This window comes from Acromyrmex echinatior, chromosome 11 (genome assembly GCF_024713525.1).
Source record: "Acromyrmex echinatior isolate Ae372 chromosome 11, ASM2471352v2, whole genome shotgun sequence".
Taxonomy (NCBI): domain Eukaryota; kingdom Metazoa; phylum Arthropoda; class Insecta; order Hymenoptera; family Formicidae; genus Acromyrmex; species Acromyrmex echinatior.
The window spans coordinates 3,088,971-3,097,716 of NC_141862.1; the positions used below are offsets into that span (position 1 = coordinate 3,088,971).

The 8,746-nt window shown below is 29.3% G+C and overlaps 1 protein-coding gene across 2 annotated transcripts in view; it reads right to left on the bottom strand.

The window, feature by feature from the left end:
- Window positions 1-8,746, bottom strand: part of LOC147908038 (odorant receptor 94b-like) — a 259,915-nt gene that overhangs the window by 80,551 nt on the left and 170,618 nt on the right. The window lies entirely within an intron of this gene.

Sequence of the window (8,746 nt, forward strand, 5' to 3'; positions counted from 1 at the left end):
GATGTATATAAAATATAATTAATATAATTAATTTAAATAAGACAAAAAGAATCCTATTTTCGGTCGAAACAGATCTTATGGCTAATAATATTTAATATATAAATTTTAATAATTACATTTTTACATAAAAAAGAGTAGTTAAACAATTATTAAATTTAGTTTTAGTATTATTTAAACAATTCTTTAATCTTTAATTTTAAAATCATCAAATTATTTGACAGAAAGAGAGAAAGAGAAAGAGAGAGAGAAAGAGAGAGAGAGAGAGAGAGAGAGAGAGAGAGAGAAATAATCAGGCAAGCATAATTTTATTATCAACGAAAGGAATAATTTCGATAAAAGATCATAATTTTTAATTTTAATAAGAGATCTATTTCTTTGATATTTTTTATATCAATATATATGCTTATCTCCGTTAACTCTTATACGTATATTTATTGCGCAATATATAATATATAATATATAATATATAATATATAAAACATTTTATACGTCACATATAGATATAAAGAGTAAATATAAGTAGTAGTATAGATATAACGGAGATCTAATTCATATGCATTTCTGCTGGAATTTATAATTTTATATACAACAAAAAGAAATACGTAATAAGTTCACATTGTATCTTAAATATTATTGTCAATGTCTCTTCTTATTTCATTCGTGTTGAGCGTTATCGACACAATGTCGAGCTTTTACTATGATTCAGCGAATTAATGCACTGCAGTGTATAGATTTTTTAAAGGTGTGAAGTATTATTTCAAAAATAAAAAACTAATTTTTTAATATTTTTTATTTATATTTTCTTGTCAGAAATGTATTTAATATGACATTATTATAATTATACATTATTATAAATATATGTATATTATTTTAAAACATTTTATACAATATGGCATGTGTATTCAGAAGTAACCGATTTTTAAAGTTATGGAAACTATGGTATAAAGAAGAAACATATATTTAATTCCTTTATATTTAATTATTACAGTAACATTTGCGTCAAATAATTTTTGTATATCTCAATCAATATGTTTAAGATTTCTTGCAGTGATCAAATACATAAATTTATAATATTTAAATTCTTATATTTAAACGTTTATGTTACACTTTAAACAGTATATAAATTATTCTCCCCCCTCCCACTCTCTCTTTCTCTCTCTGTCTTTTTCTCTTCCTCTTTCTCTCTTAAGGGGATGCTGGAGCGAAGGCCGAACTTGATCAAGGTCGATATTACAGGTTTTCATTTCCAATGTATAAGCTGCTTACGCCCTCTGAAGTTAATATGATCATGCAGGAAATTCGATCGATTAATTATCGATATTTTTATTCCGTTTCCTACATTACCATCTTAACAGGGACGTGTATTAGGATCGGTCCCACAATGTAAGATTTATTTTGGAAAATTTTCCAATTTTAGAATTGAAAAAAAAATAAACATAATTGAAGTTAATCTTATATTTGTAGAATCGGACCTTAGAAATTTAGTTGCATTATATACATATTTAGTTGTATTATATACACATGCAATGTAGGCCGTGTTCTAATATATATCACCAGTACTAAAAGTCTGTAATATATATAAAATACAGATTTTTAATTAATAGATATATCGATACGAAACCGTAATAGCATTTTTTTCTTACATCCAATGCCATTTTAGGTTATAATATATTATCATAAATGAATATCATTATATATATATATATATATATATATATATATATATATATATATACATATATAGATATTCTCTATGTCCATTTTTGCAATATTAAAATTTTATATTATAATGTGTATAATGATATATAAAATGTAATTCTAACGTTGTATATAAAAAGACATTCATGAATACGAATTACAATTACATTTTATGTGTATTATAATATATGTGTATATACACAATAACACAAAAAATATTATTGACATATTAGTGAAGACATAAACATGTTAGTGAATTAATGATATATGCAATATTAAAATTATATTTTGTACATTATTGTGTATATTATAATACATATAAAATATAATTATAATTTATATTCACTAATAATGTTTTGTTATATGTTACAACAATGTTAGAATTATCATAGTATAATGTATTAGGTGTTGGAATTAATTCGTAGCGTTTTACAAGTGATGGGAAGTACTTTCATTAATGTATTTTTTAATGCTCATGTGAAATAAATAACATTCTTTCATTAAAAACGCTACGAATTAATTCCAATACCTAATACATACAATTTTCTATATTAGATATATAGTCGACATATTAGTAATGTATAAGTACTATAAGTATCTATCTCTTTTTATTAGACAGAGTAAAAAGAGTTACATTATGTATGTGCAATGTCGTATTCATTATATATATATATATATATATATATATATATATATATATATATATATATATGAAACACGTGTCCATATATTGACAGTAATATATGTCTAAACTCTAAATGATAGGAAAAATCATAGGAAAAAGTGATACTACAACTGTATTTCGATATTCACTGCGAGTACTGAAAATACGTAATAGATTTTCAGTATTGACAGTGTACATTGACACATGGGCCTATATAATAGCATTTTTCCTGTCGTACAATGTCATTTTAGGTCAGGATGTGATATGTATTAGCTATATATAGATATATTACACATATAATATACATAGCTATACCATTTTTTGCTATGTTTAATAAAAATATGTAAGTTAATCATTAAAATATTAGTGATGTACTTAAATATAATACACACATAGGCAATATTGTACAATATTGCATATATGTACTATAATGTGTGAATATACATACGTTGCAGATAGAAGTTATCAATGCTAAGCTGTTTATGCATTCTCTGTGTTTAAATTAATTAATATGCAATATTAAAATTGTATACATATAAAAAATATATATATATATAATGCATGTATATATATATATATATATATATATATATATATATATATATACACACACACATAAAATGAGGATTTATCAGAGGATTCGTAATTTGATTTTTTTTTTTAAGATGTTACGTCTGATCATCTGCGTTTGATTATCGTTAGCTTTGATTTATGTTCGTTGTATATTCTGATATTGAAATATAAAAGTATATATCACTAATATTTGATCATAAAAAATATATCTCTTTTATTAAACGTAGAAAAAAGAAGACATCAGTACACCTTTTGTTATACGTAACAAAAGAGATGAAGTAGCTACACACATATGTGAATATGAATTAGAAATATATTTTATAATGTGTGTACACATCATAATGCACATAAAATATAATTCTAATATTCACTAATAGACTGTGTCTATATTATATCTGCATGAAAAGCTAAGTATGAGTAACTTCTATCTCTTTTTATTATGGGCCTTCTACAATAACACATTAGTTAAATCAGAAGTCAGAAGCTAAAAATTGATCAATCACAGCATCTTATTTATGGCTGATTTATGGCTTATAATTGTAAAAGGCCCATTAAACATAATAAAAGAGATGGAATAGTTACATATGTATGTGCAATGTATTTACGTACTGACATGTTACATCCTAAGTTAAAATGACATTGGGAATAAAGGAAAAAGTGCTATTACATTACACGTGTATACATGTATTTCAAATACATGGTTGCATCCGAAAATATATCTAAGTCACAGTCAGAGTGTTCATTTAGTAAAAATATACTTATTGTAACTTGCTGTTAGTCAACGTACATTGACCTGTAAGTGGTAATATATTTGCTAAAACACTTTGAATATGATATACTTACATACATTTCATAAACGTACAGCATCGTACAAAAATTATGCATGTGACTATTGACTGTGTAATGTATGTTGTATATATATATATACATATATATATATATATATATATATATATATATACATATATGTATAACATATATTATATAGGGTGTCCAAAAAGACTCCGGATTATAAAGGTGACTATAACTAATCGTAAAGGAATGTGAACGTGTATCGGCATGCATAGTACGCCAAAATATAATGCGTTGCCCTATGATTCACGTTCTACGATTCAATTACGACCATCCTTGTGCTAAGACTATTACATAACGTTTTTAGAAAAAACGTTTCAGACAAAAGTTGTAAGGTTTCAAAGAAACTATTTACTGATATTCAGTTTTTTTCTTCATTAGTTTCTTTGTTTCGGTTATGTCAAGCAATTAGCTTTTGATTCCATCATGATAATGCATCTATTTGCATTTCTTTAATTGCAGACGCAAAATTCTATAAATTGGTTTCGTAATTGTATTTCACCAAATTTAATAATCGAAATTCTTCTTCCAATAAATTAACAATAGTCAGTCCACGATAAACGCCTCTGACATTTATCTGTAATTAGCCAAAGCACGATTTACGGCTGTGGCATTTTGTTATAACTAGCCAGCTCACGATTAACGCCTCTGGCAGTGGCAGTAAATTAAAAATAGTCAGCCCACGATGAACGCCTCTGACATTTGTCTATAACTAGCCAAAATATGATTTATGGCTGTGACATTTTATTATAGCTAGCCAACTCACGATTAACGCCTCTGGCAGTAAATTAAAAATAGTCAGCCCACGATGAACGCCTCTGACATTGGATCATAATTAGGCAAAGCGCAATTTATTGTTATAACAATAAATTTAATCATATCACTTGTATGATAAATAAAAGTGATATTTTTACGAATAACATAAAGACGCTAACCTTTCTCATTCTGGCTTTATAGGGTGCCAACAAGAAACACACATCACAATAACAAATTTTGGCCTTCTAGAGTGCTTTCCAACAAGAGACACGGTGCATTATTACAATCTTGTTCGATAATACAAGGATGAGATATTGTACTGAGTCGCTTGTTATAAAGCACCCATAACCTTCTCTTAGCAAAGGCAGACAATATTCTGCTACTAGTTTTTCTATTTTGAAACCACTATAACATATATATATATATATATAATGGATTAATATATAATCTACTATACACACATATTACATACACACACACACACACACATATATAAGATTGTGTGTGTAGAAACAACTACTAACACTACACTACATTGACAGTACTGTGTGCTGCAATGATACTGTGACGCGGGTCATACTGGGTTAGCTGATTTACTCGTATAAGCCTTTGTTTCTAACACCTCACGTCACGCAATATGATATATGTATGCACATCATACAAAAAAATTGTTTTATTTAGTACTCTAAGAAAAAAGATCCATCATCGATATCATGATCACATATCTTTTCCTTAGCGATTAATTAAGAAAAGGCGTTCCACCCGTTTTATCTACTTCACGTTAGTCAAAAGACTCTCTATTATCTTTGCAAGTTCTATATTGATACGTCATTAGAATGTCTTCTCTCCAGATTTTATTCCAAAAAAAAATACAAATAGATGACCAGATGTACGATGCGGTAAAGTAAAATTTTATATTACATTCTGTGGCATAAAAACGTGATCAGTAACTCTTTGAAACTGAATGTATCATAAAAATAATAAAGTAATATTTTAAAAGTACATTACATTTAGTAAAATGCATTAAGTTATTAATATGATGTTTAATCACCATTATTAAGAAAATACAATATTATATAGGAAGGAAAATATTTTCATGACAATTTGCTGGAAGGTATGGTCGCAGCATGTTTCTTATACTATGACACTTTTGAGATACACGTCCACGCGTGAGTGGTTCGGCGGTCAAGCGTCGAGCGATTGTGAAGGAAAAGTAGGCAGCATATCAGAAATCGGCTCGAAATGCGCAACTAATTTCGAGCACATTGAAGTATACGTATATAATTTTTGAAATTTTATAAAAAGTATATTTGGAGTAATATGTTTATTAATAAAATTTAATAAATAAAATGTTATTTATTAAATAAAAATTAAAAAGGAAAAAGCAGAATCGAACATAATCTGATCTTGCACCCAACGCCCGAGACCACGCGTTCTTGAAGATCACCTCGACGAACGCGATACATATAGTGTATGGAAAGTCGTAAACTATTGTATATCTCATCAATGTTTATGTTTTGAAATCATTTTTGCATTTGCATTTTTGCTACGTTAATGAGAAAGATATATGATTAATATAATTTAATAAAAAGAAAATGAAAGAATTTTAATTCGACAAAATTGGAGATTTTCACATCTGCTGGAGTATTGAATATTAGTCCAAGAAACCGAAGTCTGTCAAAAAAAAAACGGATCACTGGCAACCGTGTTCGTGATTTAAAATTCTTTCAATTTTTGTTATTTCGATAGAGCGAGACAGAGAAAAAACAAACGGATAGAAGCTCCGATTGTAATCGGTGAGTCTCCGCGCGGACACGCCGAACTGGTCCCGCTAGCAAAACAATGAGTCATCTGTCTCTGTCCTTCTCTCTGTGGTCGCTTGTTTCTAGCGACCGAAAATGACCGCTTGGCGTGTATCATAAGGAGGAAAGAGACATTCTAGACAATACTTAATTTTTATTAAATTATATTAATCCTTTGCTCTACGATTTAAGTTACGATGGCGCGTGCCATAATTAACAGCCTGGAACATATTGTTTATGTTTGGCTCGATTTCTTTACCACGAGTCTCACATGATATTAGTGAAAGAGTTAATCATATACCTTTCTCATTAATATATAATAGCAAAAATGATTTCAAAATGTGATAGTTAACGAGATATAATTTACGATTTTCCGTGTATTTTATGTACCGCGTTCATAGAGGCGGTTTGTAAAAACTCAGCGTGGTCTCGGGCGATAGGTGCGAGATCAGAATGTTGAGGATCCTATGTTCAATCCAATCCTGCTTTTTCCTTTTTTTCTTACTTTTTTTTTTTAACATATAACGTTATTAATGACAACATACTACTCAAATATATTTTATAAATTATAGAAATTATATGTATACTTTAGTGTGCTCAGAACTAGTTACACATTTCGAGCCAATTTCTGAGGTGCTGCCTATTTTTCCTTTACAATCGCTCAACAGTCGACGGCTGAACCGCTGGATCGCGTGCGGACATGCATCTCAGGAGCGTCACAGTATAAGAAACATGCTGCTATCATACCTTCCAACATGAAAATTATCATGACAACATTTTAGCATGAAAATTATTATAAAAATATTTTCCTTCTTACATAATTGTTATTTTCTTAATAATAGTGATTGAACATCATATTAATAAGTATATATATTTTACTAAATATTATGTACTTTTAAAATATTTACTTTATTATTTTTATATTATACATTACATTGATACATTCGGTTTTCTTTCAAAGAGCTATTGACCACGCTATATAGAATACTGATAATATCAATTTAAGACTAATAAGAGTCGATACAGAACGAGATGCGTAATTTTAAACTGGAATGATTCAACTTCAATAACTCCGTGATGTCTTCTTTATTCAACATGTGAATAAAGAAGGCATGTTGAATAAAGAAGACATCATAGAAGACTAAGGAAACTAAAGGATTGATAATTTGCTAGAAGATATGGAGCATATTTCTTAGTGCAACGCTCCTGAAATACACATCCGCGCGCGATCCGGTGCAGCTCAGCCGTCGAGCATTGAGCGGCGGCGGCGGGGGGAAAGAAGGCAATGCCTCAAAAGTCGACCCAAAATTTAATATGTATTCCAATAACTATAGGAAGAATACCGAATCACTTTAATAGATAAATAAAAAATTATTTGTATGTTGCATATAAAAGCACATAAAGGCTTTTTAATTATAAAATTATATTGACATCATCCTTATAATTATATTAATCGCACTTTTGCGATTTGATTGATTATGATGATAATTATAAAAAAAACATTTCACAGAAAGTACTGATCGACGTTACATTATTACAGAAACATAATTTTTTTTTGGATTTTTTCTAAAGGTAAATTAAAACGTTTAGAAATACACATATAATTTCAATAATTAAATAAAAATATATTTAGACTGTAATATATGTTTGTTAACAATGTCTTCAATCACTTATTTAAAAAAAAAAAATTATGAAAAAAGAAAAAAGGAATTGATCATGAGATCTCTAACATTCAGATCTCGCATCTTACGCGTGAGACCACGCCGAGGTTTTGCAAATCTTTTCTATGAACGTGGTATATAAGGCTCATGGAAATCATAGAAATATCCCGTAAATTCGTGTTTTGAAATTATTTTTGCTATTATACATAAATTGGAGGGATATAGGATTAGCATAATTTATTAAAACTTATATTTTATCTATAATGTTCCTTCTCCTCTTAATTATACGTATTGAGCGGCCGAAATTTTCCAGAAAGCATTTAGCGACCGTAGAGAGATGGGGGGAGAGGAGAGGAGAGGAGAGGAGAGGAGAGGAGAGGAGAGGAGAAGAGAGGAGAGGAGAGGAGAGGAGAGGAGAGGAGAGGAGAGGAGAGGAGAAGAGAGGAGAGGAGAGGAGAGGAGAGGAGAGGAGAGGAGAGGAGAGGAGAGAGAGAGAGAGAGAGAGAGAGAGAGAGAGAGAGAGAGAGAGACTCTGAAGGATAGACTCGCTGTTTCGTTCGACGAGCCCAGCTCGGCATGCGAAGTCTCACCGATTACAATCGGAGTTTCTATCCTTTTTTGTTTTTTCTCTGTCTCACTCTGTCGTACTTCTGTTTCAATAATTCGTTCTGCAATTCAAGAATGTGATTTCTATCGATTCTGGCATCATCAAGATACATCAAGAACGCATGATTCCTTCT